At 42.9% G+C, this 21377-nt stretch overlaps 1 protein-coding gene across 4 annotated transcripts in view; it reads left to right on the top strand.

Annotated features, from left to right (window-relative positions):
* LPIN1 (lipin 1) overlaps window positions 1-21377 on the top strand; it is a 140168-nt gene that overhangs the window by 22248 nt on the left and 96543 nt on the right. Inside the window, exon 1 of one of the 4 annotated variants that reach the window (XM_038767776.1) lies at window positions 13247-13317. The exons of the other annotated variants lie outside the window; for them this stretch is intronic. The gene's annotated coding sequence lies outside the window, so the exon portion shown is untranslated. Of the gene's footprint in view, window positions 1-13246; window positions 13318-21377 lie in introns of those variants that run through there. 4 annotated transcript variants of the gene reach the window in all.

Raw genomic sequence — 21377 nt, 5'->3', positions numbered from 1 at the left:
CTCCCCCGTGGGACAACCTGATCACCTTGTAACCTCCCCAGCACTTAGAACAGTGCTGTGCATGTAGTAAGAGCTTAATAAATCCGATTATTATTATTATTATTATTATTATTATTATCATTATTATTAAATGGCAGAGCCAGGGTTAGAACCCATTACCTTCTGACTCCCAGGGTCGGGCTGAAATCCACTACACCAGGCTGCTTCTCTGGTTCTTCTGACTTCCTGGACTATACTCTATTTACTAGGCCACCCATATATTATCCCTCACGGAAAAGACCACGATTTGAATTTGAAACCCCGTTCCTTCTGATGTCAGATTCTATGTGTCAGCCTGTCAAATGATATGTTGCTTTTCTGAAATCAGGTTTTCTAATTCCTTGTTTATTGGTACACTGAACGATCCTGTCCTGTAAAGGTAATAGGATTCAGTGACGGCTTTCATCTGAAATGAGATGATCATAAGATTACGAGGCATGTGAAGTTGTGTTTTGCTGCAGGATGACAAAAACCTTTGCATTTCAAGTTTTTGTCTGTTGACTTTGAGAATGGAAATTAATAATCTGCTACATATCATCTCTTATATATCTATGGGCTAATACACATCATTTTACCCTCAGGATAAAAACTGATAAAGATGGAATGTATTTTTGAAAGCATGAAAGAAAGCCATGATGAGATAGGGAGGGTCGGAGGCTGGATAGGGGACCATAGGAAGTATCCAGATCAGTGTTGTAGGGAAGTAATTTTGGGCAGCAATTAATTAGGATGCAGCAGAAGCTCTGTACCTGAAAGTGAGGATATGTATATCCTGTATATATGTATATATGTTTGTACATATTTATTACTCTATTAATTAATTTATTTATTTTATTTGTACATATCTATTCTATTTATCTTATTTTGTTAGTATGTTTGGTTTTGTTCTCTGTCTCCCCCTTTTAGACTGTAAGCCCACTGTTGGGTAGGGACTGTCTCTATATGTTGCCAATTTGTACTTCCCAAGCGCTTAGTATAGTGCTCTGCACATAGTAAGCGCTCAATAAATACGATTGATGATGATGATGAAAGTGAGGATAGGGGTCATGGTGGCAGTAGTAATGGAAGGTGAGCCATTACCATAATGTGCCTAAAGTGGTGGCTTAGAGAAGCAGTGTGGTTCAGTGGAAAGAGCACGGGCTTGGGAGTCAGAGGTCATGGGTTCTAATTACGGCTCCGCCACTTGTCAGCTTTGTAACTTTGGGCAAGTCATTTAACTTCTCTGTGCCTCAGTTCCCTCATCTGTAAAATGGGGATTAAGACTGTGAGCCCCACATGGGACAATCTTGATTACCTTGTATCCCCCCCAGTGCTTAGAACAGTGCTTGGCACATAGTAAACACTTGACAAATACCAACATTATTATTATTATTAATATTAATCAGTACATCTCTTATTGTACCTTCCACCATAACTGCAAAAAAAGGTTCAATAGAATTGGATCTATGATAAAACCCTGCTTCAGTTACACCAGGAAATGAATGATAAATCAAATTAATACTAAAGGAGAATTCTAGTGTTTCTAGATGTTAACCTCAGATATTGAAACTTTTTTGTAAGGCCATGGCTATTTGTTAAGAGCTTATTATATGCAAGGCACAGTACTAAGTGCTGGGATAGATACAACCTAATCAGGTTGGACCCAATCCCTGTCCCACAAAGGGGGTTCAGAGTCTTAATCCCCATTTTGCAGTCGAGGTAACTGAGGCATGGAGATGCGAAGTGACTTTCCCAAGATCACGCAGCAGACGGGTAGCAGAGGAGGGATTAGAACACAGGTTCTCTGACTTCTGGGCCCATGCTCCTTCCACTAGGCAACACTGCTTCCCATGTTCTTCTCTCTTTCTCCATTACTGGGGCAGAATAAGGCCAGGTTATGGTAGTAGGTATAACAATATGGACAAGGAAATGGCAAGGACCTGGAAATAGTGATCAGAATACATTTCCAATCCAGTGGGAAGTATTTTCAACTCAACAGGCTGTAAGAAGCTGTGTGGCTTAGTGAAAAGAGCATGGACTTGGGAGTCAGAAGTCGTGGGTTCTAATTCCTGATATGCCACTTATCCGCTGTGTGACTTTGGGCAAGCCACTTAACTTCTCCATGCCTCAGTTACCTCATCTGTAAAATGGAGAATGAAGACTGTGAGCTCCACGTGGGACAACCTGATTACTTTGTATCTACCCCGGTGCTTAGAGCAGTGCTTGGTACATAGTAAGTGCTTAAAAAATACCATCATTATTACTCAAGTGCTTAGTACAGTGCTTTGCACACAGGAAGCGCTCACATCACCACCTTCAGCCAGCTCAGAGAGCTCCGCCTGGAAGGGAACTAACTGCATCATCTGCCTGATGAGGTCAGGACCTTACTGAACCTTCAGGCCATCTACCTATCCAGGAACAAGTTCCGTGACTTCCCCAAGCAGCTCACAGCCCTGCAAGCTCTAGAAACGATCAACCTGGAGGAGAACGAGATCGTCGACTGTGAGCCCATTGCTGGGGAGGGATTGTCTCTATATGTTGCCTACTTGTACTTCCCAAGCGCTTAGTACAGTGCTTTGCACACAGTAAGCATTCAATAAATATGATTGAATGAATGAATAAATACAATTGAATGAATTATCAGAAGTCCTCAAGACACTTCTGGAACTATTGACTGTTTGATGAGGCATATAAACAAGAAGGCATTCAAATGATAATGAATCACTTCACAGGATGGGGACAGTGCTGTGAACTGAAAATAAGCCTGAAGAAACCCCAGGTTATGAGTAAGCCCTTTCTGAGGAAGTGAGACATACAGCCAAAAATTTTCATCCTCCCCACAGTACAAAATGCTATCACCAACCTTGACTTCCTAGGAAGTAAATTATTCGATGTTGCATGAATAGACAGGACAAAGAAACAGAATGAAAAGGGTCACAACATCGTTTGGAAAAATGTCATAGTGTGGCGTTAGTGATTAAAAGATTTTTAAAGATGTTGTGACCTGTAAATCAATCAATCAATTGTATTCATTGAGCACTTATGGAGTGCAAAGCATCATACTAAGGGTTTGGGAGAGTAAAATACAACAGAATTGGCAGACATGTTCCCGGCCCACAAGAAACTTCCACTTCAAAGGTGGAGGCAGACACAGAACTAAATTATGGATATGTTCGAAAGTGCTGTGGGGATGAGGGTGGGAGGAGTATAAAGTACTTAAAGGGTACAAATCCAAGTGCAAGGGTGACACAGATGTGAGAGGGAGTAGGGGGAATGGCTTAGATGGGGAAAGACCTCTTAGAAAAGAGATGATTTTACTGAGCCTTTGAAGGTCAGGAGAGGTCTGTTGGAGATAAAGTGGGAGGGAGTTCCAGTATTATGATCAGTACAATACAGTTTCACCATGTGGGCCACATGAGGAACAAAACAAACAAGTCTTTTTCAGTTTTCTTTAACAATGGTCTAACAGTTTTCTCTAATAGTGGAAGGTTGGGAGACCACGGTTACAAGCTAGTTTAAGCAGTAAGGAGAGGGGTTGCACTCCTGAAAAGAGGCTTTATGTGGATCAGGTACCAAAAGGCTTTTAGGAACCTCGAGGTCCAATGATGCCCAGTAACAAAGATTCAGCTCATTGAAAGTTTAATGCAGAGAAGAAGAGATGGAAAGAAAGCAAACTTTTTCCCCAAGAGCTGAACTTGCTGAAGGTTTAGAATTCAGTCCTGAAAGACAGGGTGTAGTTGTCTCTTCCCAGAAAGGTGGGCATTGTCATGGGAATGGGAAGCCTTAGAATACAGGAAGTACTTATAGTTAGTGCCTTATTTTCTTTATTCCTTTTTCAGTTACTTTTCCAGTTCCTTAGTTTCCGGATAGGTTCCCCTCTGGCTCTGTCCTGCTGGGCTACAGGACAGTTTTTTCCTTTCCAGGAGAAGTGAGGGGATCAAGTAGGAATCACTTTTGAACTTCACCTACAGCCTGCCCTCCACAGTGACATCATACGGAACATAAATAGTTCTCTAGACATTCTGCCTCTGGAGGTTTTCCCAGGAACCTGACATCAACATCACAGGGATGTACCAGGCCTGCCTTGAAACATTTTGTTTGTGCCTGACAGTAAATGATGTTTGTGACTGTAGCTACACATCTTCGTCTGTTAAAAATTAGTGTTAAGAGTGTGAGCCCAGTGTGAGGCAGGGGCTGTATCTATTCTGATTAACTTGTATCTATCTACCCCGGCACTTAGAACAGAGATTGGCACATAGTAAGCACTTTAGCAAGTACCATTATAATTATTATTACCCCATTTTCAAGAAGCTCAAATTCTCAGCCCTGTTCCCTGTGGACTGTAAGTTCCTTCTAGGGAGGGAATCTATCTACCAACTCTGTTATATTGTAATCTACCAAGTGCTTACTAGAGTGTTCTGCATGCAGTAAATGCTGAATAAATGTAATTGCTCAATTCAAATTGATCAAGAAAATGGCCTTTCTTATTTTCTTTTGTAGCAGTGCCCAAGCTAGTTTACTCTGCTATTTATGCTGTTTTCTGAAAGAAAGCATTTTCTTCTACTTTTCTCTTTTTCTGCTTCCCCTATTTAATGTTTCTCTTCCTCTTCTGAAACCTTCCTCCTCTCCTCCAGCATCTCCCTGTTTCTTTTCCTTTAACTACCTTTCTGTTTTCCCTCCCCATCTCTCGATGCCAAGTTTGTTTAGTCTATGGATGTTTATTTTGGAGGGAAGAGGAAATTGGAAATAGCTACAGAATCAGAGATTTTTTTTTCAGCACAGCCAACCGGAGTTGCATTAAAGAAGTAAATGTGCTTTGACATCAGTATAATATACGACGTTCAGAGATACGTGGCTATGTGCATGTAGTGGATAACGCTCTCTGTGCAGGAAACTGCTGTGATATCTCTATGGTTATTTCTATTTCTGTCTTCCCAATTAAGAGTGTAAACACCTTAAGAGCAGGGAGCATGTCACATGGCCTAGAAGAAAGAGCACAAGCCTGGGAATCAGAGGACCTGTGGTCTAATCCAGGCTCTGCCACTTGCTTGCTTTGTGACCTTGTGTAAATCACTTAACTTCTCTGAACCTCAGTTTCAGAGAACAGAATACCTGTTCTCTCTCTTTCTTAAATTGTGAGCCCTGTGTAGGACTCTCTCTCATCTGCTTATCTTGTATCCATCTCAGTGCTTAGAATAGAGCTTGGCACATTGAAAGTGCTTAAACAAATTGATCTATTATTATTATTATGTCTTGTACTTTATTCAATCCTTCAGAAATTTAGGGATAAGTTTAGGAATAGTTGCTTTGGAAAAATGCAGTGGAATATAGGAAGGTCAGAGTTCAATATGTCTTGTGATTTTTGCCTGAACTCCCCTGACATTTGATGTGCTGTCATTCGGTCACGGAACTAAATCTCCCTTGGCAGTGGCTAGGATGGAGAGGTGCCATGTGGCTGCCAGAATCGGCTGGATCATTTGGGAGTAAAAATAGATGAACAGGGAATTGGTTTCTAGTGGCAAGATGTTGCTTGTCACTGAACTTGTTTGGCCATATCAATCTTGGCTGTGTTTGCTCAGAAACTCTTAGGAAACCACAAGATTAATGTAAGATGTCTTAATTGTGATTTTCTTCATTGCAGAACACATTTTCAGACAAGATTGCAACACCTTTTTATCCTCTTTTTTTTCTAGAATCATAAAGGGAGACTGTTTCAAAGGTTGCTAGAGTTAGGCTATGCTCCTGACCTCTATGGAAGCTCAGTAATCACTATCAAACACAATCATTTATTAATTCCTCACAGTGTAATAGGAAGCTCTGTATAGGGCTGTCCATCAGTTTCAAAGATGATGCTGCTTACTGAGATTTTGTAATTAATAATAATAATAATAATAATTATGGTACTTGTTAAGCACTTACTATGTGCCAAGCACGGTTTTAAGTGCTGGAGTAGATACAAGTTAATCAGGTTGGACACAGTCCCTGTCCCACATTGGGCTCACATGCTTAATCCCCATATTTTGCAGATGAGGTAACTGAGGCACAGAGAAGTTGAGTAACTTGCCCAAGGTCACACAACAGACATGTGGCAGAGCTGATATTAGAACTCAGGTCCTTCTGACTCCTAGGCCCCTGCTCTAATCCACTAAACTAAGATGCTACTGACAATTTATTCCATACTATGTACATGTGAATATTGCCCTTTTCTGTCCAGTCACATCCGTTCCCCAAAATGCCTTAGCACTGTTTTCTCTTCTGTCACAATCTTCTGAGAGCCTCCAAGTGAAATCTGAACCTCATTTCAGATTGTGTACGCCTGGCCAACCAGTCTTCAGCTACTCCCTTCCAACTGTCCATAGCTTAAGATTTCACTTCCTTGTGTTGTTAAAGTATTTCTTCTCTCTTTACTGATACAGGTATTCCATTTCACTGGCCCGGTTTCCTGATCACCTGTCCCAATTCCATCTCCAATCTCTCTCTATCTTCCTGGTTCCCTTGTATCTACTCCAAAAAGCCCAAGGCTGGAGAGGAGTTATGGTTTAGGCGAGCAGTGTCACCAGCTTTGCAAAAGTGGGCATTGGATAGTGGAGGCCATGAATAAGAGAAATTGTGTGAGTGGAAGAGAGAGGGTTGTATGCATGGTGAGTGGGAGATGAATAGAGATCTGTCCCCTTATCCTTCCACCTTCATAGGTCCTCCTTCCTCCTCCAAGGAAGGAGTACAAGTTGCAAAAGTAATAGACGTTGTAGTTATCATAGTAGAAGTAATAGCATCCATTGAGCACCCACTGGGTTCAGTGTCGTGGACCAAGCACTTGGGAAGTACAAAACACTGAGCCTCAATCTTGTCTATCACGCCGCCAACCCCTGGTCCATGTCCTGACTCTGGCCTGGAACACCCTCTCTCCTCAAATCTGACAATTATTCTCCCCACCTTCAAAGCCTTACTGAAGGCAGATCTCCCTCAAGAGGCCTATCAGACTAAGCCCCTCTTCTCCCACTCCCTTCTGCATCCCCCTGACTTCTTCCCTTGGTTCTTCTGCCCTCCAACCCCCATAGAACTTATGTATGTATCTGTAATTTATTTGTATTGCTGTCTGTCGTCCCCCCTCCAGACTGTAAACTCGTCTTGGGCAGGGAATGTGTCTGTTTATTGTTGTATTGTACTCTTCCAAGTGCTTAGTACAGTGCTCTGCCCACAATAAGCACTCAATAAATATGATTGATTGATCAAATGAAACCAAAGAAGTGAACACTTCCCTGTCTGCAAGGAATCTACATGAAACTGTACTTCCCAAGCGCTTAGTACAGTGCTCTGCACAAAGTGCTCAATAAATACGATTGATTGATTGATTGAAATGCCAGCATTTTGCAAGGTTGCAGTACCAAAAGACTTGGGGAGAAGGCGAAGTCACACAAGCTACCTGATTTTTTTTTATACTTGGACTAGTCATGGACCTGCCAAAGTGAACAGGCTCACTCTTCTGAATCTTTCTGTTCTATTTTTCCTTCCAGGGAGTGAGTATGGAGACAGAATGATGAGGGTGTCTCAGGAGTTGGGTTCTTATATCTTGCCATTTATTGGTTCTCTGAGTATGAGCCTGGCCTTCTCCCTTCCCTCTCTAAAAGTGACCCAAAAACCCTAAAACTAGGGAGGAGTCTTGTTTCAATCACTTAATAGTATTTATTGAGGGCATAGGATGTGTAGACTGTAGAATCCCCCTCTAGATTGCAAACTCATTGTGGGCAAGGAATGTGTCTGTTATATTGATAAATTGCTCCCTTCCCAAATGCTTAGTAACAGTGCTTTGCATACAGTAAGTGCTCAATAAATACAATTAACTGACGGATTGACTGTGGAGCCCTTTATTAAGTGCTTATGAGAGTAGAAGGCTTTTCTTCCCATTTCTCCCGCCCTGCGAGCCCCATTCGGGCAGGGATTTTAAGGGATCTGTTCATATTATATCTACCCCAGTACTGAATATAGTGGTAGACAGAGTAAGCACTTTAACAAATATCTCGTTTATTGCTACTAGTGTCTCCTCCTGCCTTCCCCACTGTTGCTGGACTCTTACTGGGGGATGAGATAGATCATCATGGATGGAGAAGCAGTGTGGCTCAGTGGAAAGAGCATGGGCTTTGGAGTCAGAGGTCATGGGTTCAAATCCCGGCTGCACCACTTGTCAGCTGTGTGCCTTTGGGCAAGTCACTTAACTTCTCTGTGCCTCAGTTACCTCATCTGTAAAATGGGGATTAAGACTGTGAGCCCCCCGTGGGACAACCTGATCACCTTGTAACCTCCCCAGCACTTAGAACAGTGCTTTGCACATAGTAAGTGCTTAATAAATGCCATTATTATTATTATTATCAGGACAGAAAAGAGGATAAAAGTGAAAGAGAAAACAAAGGACAGCAGAGGCTAAATATTCCAAATACGAGTTGACAGGATGGGAGAAGAGAGCAAAAAAGTGTCAAATATAGGATGGTAAGAAATATTATAAGAGAACAGAACTGAGGAAAGGGGAAAGTGGAAAAAAGAAAGGATGAGACATCTGATGATCGAGAAGAGAAAAGTGACATGAAAACTTGGGAGATAGGAAGTCGACAGGGATGTGTAGAATAAATGAGTAGGTAGATATGTTAGAGAAAGCAGAGGATAGATCAGAAGCTGCTGGGATTGGTGAGTGTGAAAAAGAAGTGGAAGTATGAATATTCTCTAGCCCTAATACGATTACCACTTGCAGGGGCATGAGAACATTAGGCAGAGGGGGGAGGTGGGAAGTAGACCCCGGGGTGACCCTGCCATCAGGAGAAGGGCCTGGAACTGGGACCAGTGTTCCCCAGGCTGTGGGCTGCATCCTCGCAGCGGAGAGCCCCCGCTAGAGTGTGAGCCCTTTGTGGGCAGGGACTGTCTCTATTGCTGTATTGTACTTTCCAAGCACTTAGTACAGTGCTCTGCACAGAGTAAGTGCTCAATAAATACGATTGAATGAATAGTGGGTGGCCATCCACTGCAGGAGATTCATTCAATCCTATTTATTGAGCACTTACTGTGAACAAAGCACTGCCCTAAACACTTGAGATGCACATGAAGTCATAGGTGCTAAATGCCTGGCACGCAGCCCAAGGCCTTGAGGAGCAGCTTGGCCTAGTGGATAGAGCATGGGCCTGACAGTCAGAACGTCATGGGTTCTAATCCCAGCTCCACCACTCGTCTGCTGTGTGACCCTGAGCAAGTCACTTAATTTCTCTGTGCCTCAGTTCCCTCATCTATAAAAAGGGGATTAAGACTGTTAGTCCTATATGGGACAGGGACTGTCTCCAATCCGATTATCTTGTATCTACCCCAGCACTTAAGAACAGTGCCTGGTGCATAATAAGTGCTTAACAAATGCCATCATTATTATTTTGGGCTCACAAAGGGAAAGGATGGGGTGATGGTAACTGGAGTGATGGCAACCACAGACACAGCAGGTGCTAGTGGGATAACTGGGAGCCACAGTTCCTCCCAAGATCGGGCCTTGATGGGTGAACATGCCACCCCCTTGCCTTCATCCCCTCTGTTGGCTGAACAGACTGGCATGGAGCCACCTCACCAAAATGATCTTCATAATGAATGGCAATTCTGGAATTTTGTATTTCACTGAAACAGAGGTCTGGTAGTTCTGGTTTTCTTCCACCCCTGGTGGGAGATTAGATCTTTGGGTCTATCCAAAGTTTAGAGGCATTCATTAGTCCTCAGACTATTTCAACATTACCATCATCATTATCTGTGGTATTTATTGACCTGCTATTGTGTGCAGAACACACTACTCCTGGCTCAGTGGAAAGAGCACGGGCTTTGGAGTCAGAGGTCATGGGTTCAAATCCCAGCTCCGCCAGGTGTCAGCTGTGTGACTTTGGGCAAGTCACTTAACTTCTCTGTGCCTCAGTTCCCTCATCTGTAAAATGGGGATTAAAACTGTGAGCCCCCCGTGGGACAACCTGATCACCTTGTATCCCCCCAGCACTTAGAACAGTGCTTTGCACATAGTAAGCGCTTAACAAGTACCATCATTATTACTCAGCACTTGGGAAAGTACAACAGGGTTGGTAGACATGTTTCCTGCCCATAACAAGCTTACGGTCTAGAGGGAGAGACCAGCATTAGTATAAATATCTGCCAAACAATTACTCCCCCCCACACTTCAAAGCCTTACTGAAGCCACATGTCCTCCAAGAGGCATTCCCAGACTAAGCCCCACTTTTCTTCTTCTCCCACTCTCTTCTGCATCGCTCTGACTTTACTCTTTTCCCCTCCCTGCCCCACAGCACTTATATTTGTAATTTATTTGTAGTGATATCTACACTTGTACATTTGTAGTGATAAGCGCTTAGTACAGTGCTCTGCACATAGTAAGCGCTCAATAAATACGATTGATGATGATATCTGTTTATTTGTATTGATGTTTGTCTCCCTCTCTCTAGATTGTGAGCTCATTGTGGGCAGGGATTGTCACTCTATATTTTCAAATTGTACTTTCCCAAGAGTTTAGTACAGTGCTCTGCACACAGTAAGCATTTAATGAATACGACTGAGTGAACAAATGAATGAATAAATAATTTATAATATATGTTATAGATAGGTACATTAGTTTTGTGGGGATGAGGATGGGGCAAATATATCATAAGCCTAAAGGTCACAGATCCAAGTGCAGCTTATTCCTATTTTGATATTATCTACTTTAAAGTCCTGAATCTTTGATATTTTATCCAGTGGTCTGGCTTAATGAGAGTTTTTAAACTTTTTTTTAATCCCAGGGTAAATGTAAAAAAAAGTAGATAATTTTGGAACTCTTGAGATTGGACTATTGAAAATGGGAGTTGACTGAACATGAAAAAGACAAGGGATTGCCTGTTGTTTTCCACAATTAACGGTCCATAGCCAGATTTTCATGTTCCACTGTATCATCTTTTTCTCAGAGTGGACTAGGTTTCCTTTACAAAGATTCTGGGATATACTTGGGAACCTTGGGGAGAATCTAATTCCTTAGCTTCAAGGAATAGAATAGTTAGCAGTGGAAATGTTGAACAGGATGTCTGCCCTTTGAAATGTTAAATGTACACTGTACTATGACAGTAACCTCCCTGTGGGCATATTTATTGCTCTATTTATTTATTTATTTATTTTACTTGTACATATCTATTCCATTTATTTTATTTTGTTAGTATGTTTGGTTTTGTTCTCTGTCTCCCCCATTTAGACTGTGAGCCCACTGTTGAGTAGGGACTGTCTCTATATGTTGCCAATTTGTACTTCCCAAGCGCTTAGTACAGTGCTCTGCACATAGTAAGCACTCAATAAATACGATTGATGATGATGATAATGGACAGGGAATGAGTCAGTTATATTGTACAGTATAGTGCTCGGCATACAGTAAGTGCACAACACAATTGACTGATAGTACGTGCTTAACAAATACCATAATAATAATAACAGTAAATTTCAACCTAGAGCCAGCATATTCTGCATAGAGAGATATCTTTCGTGAAATGCAACATTTTTCTTTCTCTTTTCCTTCCCACACCCTGCTGGAAACCAAGAGAACACTATTCTCCCTCCTTTTGCTCACGAGTTTCAAGATCACTAGATTTCCTTTTCTCACCAGTTGAAATGGGATGAACCCAGAACACTTCCCGATTGGCTGGGGGGATCACCTCAGCTCTCCACCTCCTGGATCTGACTCACAATTCAATAGAGGAGCTCAGCACAGACACAACATTTTAGCGGGAGGGCCCTTCAAGGGGGATTCTTGAGGAACGAAAAAAAAAACCCGCCTTATTTGGAGTACACGGCATACTACATCTCTTTTTGAGTTTTCATGCAGTTAGTGAATCAGCCATCTATCTACCTAGGGTAGTCATTTTCCCTTGATGTTTACTATTTTATTTCAAACCTAAATGATGTTAAGTAGGGGTTGTTATTTAAAACAAAGAACCTTCAATTAATTTACTGAGGAAGATTTTGGAATCTTTACTGAGGAAGATTTTGGAATCTTCCTGGAGTTCTTGAAAAAAGAGAATGCCAGGATCATTTTATGCGATCTAGCAAAGAAACAGACATCATAGGTGTTTGAATGTGTTTTTCAAACTGTTATTTCATGATTTTCATGAGCAGTAAGGCCATGGGTTCGAATCCCGGCTCCGCCACATGTCTGCTGTGTGACCTTGGGCAAGTCACTTAACTTCTCTGAGCCTCAGTTCCCTCATCTGTAAAATGGGGATTAAGACTGTGAGCCCCTTGTGGGACAACCTGATTACCTTGTAACCTCCCCAGCGCTTAGAACAGTGCTTTGCACATAGTAAGCGCTTAATAAATCCCATTATTATTATTATTATTATTATTGATAATAATAATAATTATAATAATGATGGCATTTGTTAAGCACTTACTATGTACGAAGCACTGTTCTAAGTGCTGGATTCTGACCTTGGGGCTAGGACCTTCTCTACCTTTTCCTGATTTTTCAACAAATCCTCATGAATTTGTGTTGCTTTCTCCATCTGGGGAGGGGAAGAAGGGCATAGGCCCCGGGAATGCTGTGAGGATCCATTTGATAATTTTTGCTAAAGTCCTCAGGTTGGATCAAGCTTCTTCAGTGACAAAAATAGAAGTACAGTTTGGTTTTGGGAAAATACCTTTCCAAATTGTTTGTTTGACTTTTCCAATTTAGAACACTGGAACATTCAGTAAGACCTACAGTATATTTAAGTCTTTTGTAAGATGGCTTTCTCTCCGTCTTTTCCAAGCCCTTTCTCTTCGTGCCCTTAACATTTTGCAGTGCTGTGATTTTTTTTTCACATTCCCTGACAACCCTCTAAATTAATCAGAGCTCCCGAAAGTATTTTTGCCATCCATCCTGATTTTGCCAGTGTTTCGGAATGTTCCATTATTGCCTTTAAAACGACTGCTCCTAGAGTTTCAAAGAACATTGCAATGAAACATTTTCAGGGAGGTACACTGGTGGATCCCAGTTGGCAGCAGACTTCATTTCTATCAAAGGGAGACATTTTAAAGTGAATTTGGAGGGAGTGGGAGTTCTTCCTCTAACAGAGGACAGCCTCTCTGTGTACCGCAGTCTTGGACATTCGCCATGGACTATTTACATGGTATCCACTTTTGGCCCCCCCTTCTTATGGCCTGGGAGCTCCTCCTCTGGGGCGGGCCAAAGGTTTTTTTGAGTGTGGGATGAATTGACTTCCTTGCAGTAGCCTCTTGTTTGCACACAAAGGGGACACATATGCGCAGGGCAGCAGGACTGTAAGTAACCACATTTCCATGCTCTTTCTCTTATTTTTTCCCGGGTTTTTTTGGAGAATGGAGGACCCCCGTGGGAGAAAGTAGCTTAGTCCTGGTATAGAAATAGCTATTGACCCTTAAAGGTGCAGATATGGGGGCCTGGGGAAGGGAAGGGCATCATGTAACCAGGGAGTAGTAGGGTAGGAGAAGCCCCTGTGGCATAGAGAAGTGACACTGGGTTGCTGTTTCACCCCAGATTTGGAGTGGCACCAGGGGATAGGACTGCAGCAGCTGAGGTTTTTTGCTTGTGCGTTTATTTGTTTTTTTTTCCAGCCTGGGCCTGTCCGGGTGACAGGCAGTGCGTTAGCTTCTTGAAATGATTTTTTAAGAGCTCATTTTTTCCTCTGGTCAGCCTGGTGCCTTGGAAATGATTCTGCAAGCAAAATCTATTTTTAAAATATGTTTTCTAGTGTACTAATGAGAAGAGTGAGCCCAGACTGAGCCCCTTCCTTCCTCTCCCCCCCGTCCCCCTCTCCATCCCCCCATCTTACCTCCTTCCCTTCCCCACAGCACCTGTATATATGTATATATGTTTGTACATATTTGTTACTCTATTTATTTATTTATTTTACTTGTACATATCTATTCTATTTATTTTACTTTGTTAGTATGTTTGGTTTTGTTCTCTGTCTCCCCCTTTTAGACTGTGAGCCCACTGTTGGGTAGGGACTGTCTCTATGTGTTGCCAACTTGTACTTCCCAAGCGCTTAGTACAGTGCTCTGCACACAGTAAGCGCTCAATAAATACTATTGATGATGATGAAGAGTGCAAAGTAATTATTGGGAAACAGAGTACGTTTTCCAACCCTATTTTTACCCCCATGAGAGCATAATTCTTAATATGTGATTTGTGGGAAGTTTTCATTGGTATTCTCAGTCCTTTGGTTGTGATTATCCCTATTTTCCATGGGAGGTTATAATGCTGGTATCTCCAGATAGCCTTTCTGCACCTTGTCACCACAGTCTAATTGCCTGAGAAATCAAGCCATTCATTCATTCATTCATTCATTCATTCAATCGTATTTATTGAGCGCTTACTGTGTGCAGAGCACTGTACTAAGCGCTTGGGAAGTACAAGTTGGCAACATAGAAAAGCTAGACTGAAATGAACCTATGGACCAGACTTTTGTGGGTTTTGGGGAATTTGGAGTTTTATCACTAAATGAAACTTCCAGTAGGCAATGGTTATTTTTCATTCTTCACATAGTTGTGTTTGTTTTTCTGAGAGGGGTGGTATTTACTTATCCTGCAAGGTTAAGGTAATATGGATTTTATATTCATTCCATCATATTTATTGAGCATATGCTGTGTGCAGAGCACTGCACTAAGCTCTTGGGGGAGTACCATACAAGGATGAATGACACATTCCCTGCCCACAACGAGTTTACAGTCTAGAAGGGGGAGCTTACAGTCTAGAGAGGAGCTTATAGTCAGGGTAAGTAAGAGTTGATTAACCTACATTAATTTTTGCTGTTTAAAAATATGGTTTCATATGAGGTTGCTGCTTTTTAGGCTTCTTTGGAAGGATAATGTGTTTTGAAGGAAGTATCTCTAATCTAACCTGTATATATGTATATATGTTTGTACATTTTTTTTACTCTATTTATTTATTTATTTATTTATTTAATTTATTTGTACATATCTATTCTATTTATTTTATTTTGTTATTTTTATTTTGTTAGTTTGTTTGGTTTTGTTCTCTGTCTCCCCCTTTTAGACTGTGAGCCCACTGTTGGGTAGGGACTGTCTCTATATGTTGCCAATTTGTACTTCCCAAGCGCTTAGTACAGTGCTCTGCACATAGTAAGCGCTCAATAAATACGATTGATGATGATGATGATGATGATAATTTTATATAGATCCCAGCACACAGCGCAATACTTTGACACATAGGAAAAGTGTAATAAATACCATAATTTTTGTTATTGAAGAACGATATGATTACCGTGTCATAGTATGTCTGTAGTGTAAATAATTATTAGGTACTCCACTTTCTGTGAACCATTGTCATTTTAGAAAGCAGGCAGCTACTATGCAGTTTTTCATTCAGTCGTAATTATTGAGCTCTTACTGTGTGCAGAGCACTGTACTAAGTGCTTGGGAAGTACAAGTTGGCAACATATAGAGATGGTCCCTACTCAACAGTGGGCTCACAGTCTAGCCCATTAAATTATGTCCAACTTTTCTAGCGTGCATGGTTTCTTCTTTGATTTACTTAAAATATCCAGCACTATGCCTCATAGAGCAGGATGTTTAATACGTTCCTTTTTGAGAGTGACACATTCCAAGAATAAAGTTATTGTTTTAAGTTTTCCTTATATGTTCACAAGTGAAGTAGACCAGACAATCATATCAGATATTCTAAACTACAGTGTTTTGGTAAAACTCTGTTAGGATTTTGGTTACAACTCAAGTCTAACGAAAATGTTAAATCATGAAGCAGTCAGTTTATCAAGGAGGTGTATCATATATCATATTCATTTTCCAGAGGTAGTCATAATATTTTAGTTACAGTTTCCTCCTCATTATTGACTTGAGGAGCAGCATGCCTTAGTGGAAAGAACGCAGGCCTGGGACTCAGAAGATCTAGGTTCTAATCCCACCTCTGTCACTTGCTTGCTGCCTGACCTTGGACAAGTCATGTAACCTCTCTGTGCCTTAGTTTCCTCACCTGTAAAATGGGGATTCAGTGCCTGTTCTACCTTCTGCTTAGACTGTGAGCCCGATGAGGGACAGGAATTGGATCCAACCTGATTAATTTGTATCTAGCCTACCACTTAGAACAATACTGGACAAATAGTAAGCACTTAACAAATACCATAATAATAATGATAACAATAATATTTGAGGATGCTCTAGGAATTTGGTTTCAGAGATGCTTTGTGACCTGAAACTCGAATGATTTTTGTTTCCTATAAAATAATTACATTTTATGAATGGATTTAGGAGTAGGCCCATTTTGCATAAGATATTCAATTTTAAATTTGGAATTATTGAAAATATATTAAAGGATTGATTTCTTGCTTTACATTTACATGACTCTCTATTAAAAATAATTTTACTGTAATTGTGAAAGCACCAGCATTGTGATTCCTTGTTTACAAAAGAAAAAACGATTAGAATGAATGACTAATCCAGACTAAAACTATGAGTCCCTCACTTCAAATTCTGTTCTCAGATTTAAGGATTAAGCTAGGAAACGTGAACTGAACTATGCCAAGAAAAGTCTCCTTCCTTTGCTCATTATTTCAAAATTTGGTGTGTTTGTGTACCATTTAAGAGTACTGGGAACTAGAAAAGAGACAGAATTCAGTAGTTTAGTAGACTAGTGCGAAGATCTGTGTCTCAGGAAATGTTCTACCTCCTTGCCAAGCTGAACTTGGCAACCCAGTTCTTTAACCTGTCTATACTTATACTTCCTCAGTGATAAAATGAACATATGAATAATGGAATGGAGCGTGTTGTGAAGAATAACTGTCAATCATTGTATTCATTCATTTATTCAATGGTATTTACTAAGCGCTTACTGTGTGCAGAGCTGTGTGCTTGGAAAGTATAATGCAGCAATAAAGAGAGACATTCCCTGCTTACAATGACTGTACGGTCTAGAGGGGTGTGGGGACAGACATCAAAACAAGTAAACAGGCATAAATGTAAATAGATGGGGGGAAGAGCAAAGAGAGTGAGTTGAGGAGGTGATGCAGAAGGGAGGGGAAGCTGAGGAAGAAGGACCTTAGTCTGGGAAGGCCTCTTGGAGGAGTTACGCTTTCAGTAGGGTTTTAAAGCGGGGAAGATTGCTTGTTTGGCAGATTTGAGGAGGGAGGGCTTCCCAGGCCAGAAGTAGGACAGGGGGCAGGGGTTGACGGCGAGACAGGCGAGATTGAGGCACACTGTACCAAGTGTTGGGATGATCTCTGGGGTGAGGGCATAGAGGTTGTCAATCAGTCAACTGTATTCAGCACCCACTGTGTGCAGAGCACTGTACTATGGTAATTAAATCAGACAAATCAGGGCTCACCATCTAAGGGAGGGAAAACTAGTGTTTTATGTCCATTGTACAGATGAAGAAACTGAGGCAAAGAGAAACAAAATGACTTGCCCGAGGTTACACAACTGGCACATGATAGAAGCAGGTTTAGGACTTGAGCAGCAGCTTATTCCAGGCAGAGTATTCATTCATTCAGTCGTATTTATGGAGCGCTTACTGTGTGCAGAGCACTAAGCGCTTGGGAAGCGCAAGTTGGGAACATATAGAGATGGTCCTTACCCAACAATGGGCTCACAGTGTAGAAAGGGGAGACAGACAACAAAACAAAACATGTGGACAGGTGTCAAGTCGTCAGAACAAATAGAAATGAAGCTAGGTGCACATCATTAACAAAATAAATAGAATAGTAAATATGTACAAGTAAAATAGAGTAATAAATCTGTACAATCAATCAATCAATCGTATTTATTGAGCGCTTACTATGTGCAGAGCACTGTACTAAGCACTTGGGAAGTACAAATTGGCAACACATAGAGACAGTCCCTACCCAACAGTGGGCTCACAGTCTAAAAGGGGGAGACAGAGAACAGAACCAAACATACCAACAAAATAAAATAAATAGGATAGAAATGTACAAGTAAGATAAATAAATAAATAAAAAAATAGAGTAATAAATCTGTACAACCATATATACATATATACAGGTGCTGTGGGGAAGGGAAGGAGGTAAGATGGGGGGATGGAGAGGGGGGACGAGGGGGAGAGGAAGGAAGGGGCTCAGTCTGGGAAGGCCTCCTGGAGGAGGTGAGCTCTCAGCAGGGCCTTGAAGGGAGGAAGAGAGCTAGCTTGGCGGATGGGCAGAGGGAGGGCATTCCAGGCCCGGGGGATGACGTGGGCCGGGGGTCGACGGCGGGAGAGGTGAGAACGAGGTACAGTGAGGAGATTAGCGGTGGAGGAGCGGAGGTTGCGGGCTGGGCAGTAGAAGGAGAGAAGGGAGGTGAGGTAGGAGGGGGCGAGGTGATGGAGAGCCTTGAAGCCCAGGGTGAGGAGTTTCTGCCTGATGCGCAGATTGATTGGTAGCCACTGGAGATTTTTGAGGAGGGGAGTAATATGCCCAGAGCGTTTCTGGACAAAGATAATCCGGGCAGCAGCATGAAGTATGGATTGAAGTGGAGAGAGACACGAGGATGGGAGATCAGAGAGAAGGCTGATGCAGTAGTCCAGATGGGATAGGATGAGAGCTTGAATGAGCAGGGTAGCAGTTTGGATGGAGAGGACAGGTGTTGTGGAGAGGGGAAGGAGGTAGGGCTGGGGGGAACTCCTTATCTTCCCTTCCAAACCCTGCCCTCTCCCTGACTTTCCCATCACTGTTGATGGCACTACCATCCTTCCCGTCTCACAAGCCCACAACCTTGGTGTCATCCTCGACTCCGCTCTCTCGTTCACCCCTCACATCCAATCCGTCACCAAAAACTGCCAGTCTCACCTCCGCAACATCGCCAAGATCCACCCTTTCCTCTCCATCCAAACCGCTACCCTGCTGGTTCAATCTCTCATCCTATCCCGACTGGATTACTGCATCAGCCTCCTCTCTGATCTTCCATCCTTCTGTCTCTCCCCACTTCAATCTATACTTCACGCTGCTGCTCGGATCATCTTTGTGCAGAAACGCTCTGGGCATGTTACTCCCCTCCTCAAAAATCTCCAGTAGCTACCAGTCAACCTACGCATCAGGCAAAAACTCCTCACCCTCGGCTTCAAGGCTCTCCATCACCTCACCCCCTCCTACCTCACCTCCCTTCTTTCCTTCTACAGCCCAGCCCGCACCCTCCGCTCCTCTGCCACTAACCTCCTCACTTGCCTCGTTCTCGCCTGTCCTGCCGTCGACCCAGCCCACATCCTCCCCCTGGCCTGGAATGCCCTCCCTCTGCACATCCGCCAAGCCAGCTTCCTCCCTTCAAAGCCCTACTGAGAGCTCACCTCCTCCAGGAGCCCTTCCCAGACTGAGCCCCCTCCTTCCTCTCCCCCTCCCCATGCCCCCCCACCCTACCTCCTTCCCCTCCCTACAGCACCTGTATATATGTTTGTACAGATTTATTACTCAATTTATTTTACTTGTACATATTTACATATTCTATTTATTTTATTTTGTTAATATGTTTTGTTTTGTTGTCTGTCTCCCCCTTCTAGACTGTGAGCCCGCTGTTGGATAGGGACCGTCTCTATTTGTTGCCAACTTGTACTTCCCAAGCGCTTAGTACAGTGCTCTGTACACAGTAAGTGCTCAATAAATATGATTGAATCAATGAATGAAAAATAAGTACCTTTATTCCTACTCCTGGAAGGTGTCAACATGGTTCCACAGGTCCTGGCCCTAAGCACGTGTTGCCTGATTAGTCTTAGACTTTTATCACTTTGTCCATTTACGTATTGCCACCCCTAGATAATTAGTCCCCTGGCACATCTCTCTCCCACCGCCTCCCCCAGGTAATCCTGCCAGTGAGAATCCTTCCTGGCCTTTTGTTGGGTTAGCAGTCCAATCCTGCAGCCCAACAGTTGTCATTGTCATCATAGTCTGTTGCCCCTTCTGGGGACAGTCGGGGCCACTGTGTGGCCAAGTTTCTTGGCTTGAGGTGCTGGGTAAAGGCAAGGTGCTGAGGTCAGATTGCAGGAAGTTGGAGCTGAGATCCCTGTCCCACACTGGACGTCAAGACTGTAAGCTCCTTCTGGGCAGAGAATATTCAGGGAATGTTTCTGTTATACTGTTACATTGTTCTCTTCCAAGCTCTTGGTGTGCACACAGTAAGCACTCAATAAATACGATTTACTGATGATTGACTGACAGTGACAAGGACCGTCAAGCTTCCGGGTCAACCTGTGGCCACTGTCACCTCCAGGCTGAGCACTGGGAGTAGGATTGGGAGGGAGGGGTTGGGAGAGGGTTAGGATCTGAGCTCTGCTCACTGCCCAGCTCTGGGCCCACCCAGGTGAGTCAGAACCAGGGTTACTGTTTCTACTGGGATGATCTCTGGGGTGAGGGCATAGAGGATGTCAATCAATCAATCAATCAGTTGTATTTATTGAGCACTTATTGTGTGCAGAATACTGTACTAAGTGCTGAGGGAGCACAATATTATCAATCTGAGCGCTTACTGTGTGCAGAGCACTGTACTAAGCACTTGGGAAGTGCAGGTTGGCAACATATAGAGACAGTCCCTACCCAACAGTGGGCTCACAGTCTAAAAAGGGGAGACAGAGAACAAAACCAAACATACTAACAAAATAAAATAAATAGAATAGATATGTGCAAGTAAAACAAATAAATAAATAAATAAATAAATAGAGTAATAAATATGTACAACCATATATACATATATACAGGTGCTGTGGGGAAGGGAAGGAGGTAAGATGGGGGGGATGGAGAGGGGGACGAGGGGGAGAGGAAGGAAGGGGCTCAGTCTGGGAAGGCCTCCTGGAGGAGGTGAGCTCTCAGTAGGGCCTTGAAGGGAGGAAGAGAGCTAGCTTGGTGGATGGGCAGAGGGAGGGCATTCCAGGCCCAGGGGATGACGGGGGCCGGGGGTCGATGGCGGGACAGGCGAGAACGAGGTACGGTGAGGAGATTAGCGGCAGAGGGGTGGGCTGGAGAAGGAGAGAAGGGAGGTGAGGTAGGAGGGGGCGAGGGGATGGACAGCCTTGAAGCCCAGGGTAAGGAGTGTCTGCCTAATGTGCAGATTGGTTGGTAGCCATTGGAGATTTTTGAGGAGGGGAGTAACATGCCCAGAGCGTTTCTGGACAAAGACAATCCGGGCAGCAGCATGAAGTATGGATTGAAGTGGAGAGAGACACGAGGATGGGATCAGAGAGAAGGCTGATGCAGTAGTCCAGACGGGATAGGATGAGAGCTTGAATGAGCAGGGAAGTGGTATGGATGGAGAGGAAAGGGCGGATCTTGACAGTGTTGTAGTGTCCATCTATGTCTGAGATGGCCAGAATTCCCCAGATTGGAAATGCATCCTCTCTTACCCTCATCAGT

This window comes from Tachyglossus aculeatus, chromosome 1 (assembly GCF_015852505.1).
Source record: "Tachyglossus aculeatus isolate mTacAcu1 chromosome 1, mTacAcu1.pri, whole genome shotgun sequence".
Classification (NCBI taxonomy): Eukaryota; Metazoa; Chordata; class Mammalia; order Monotremata; family Tachyglossidae; genus Tachyglossus; species Tachyglossus aculeatus.
The sequence above is the reverse complement of the archived record's forward strand: the minus strand, read 5'-3'. Positions and strand labels throughout refer to the sequence as shown.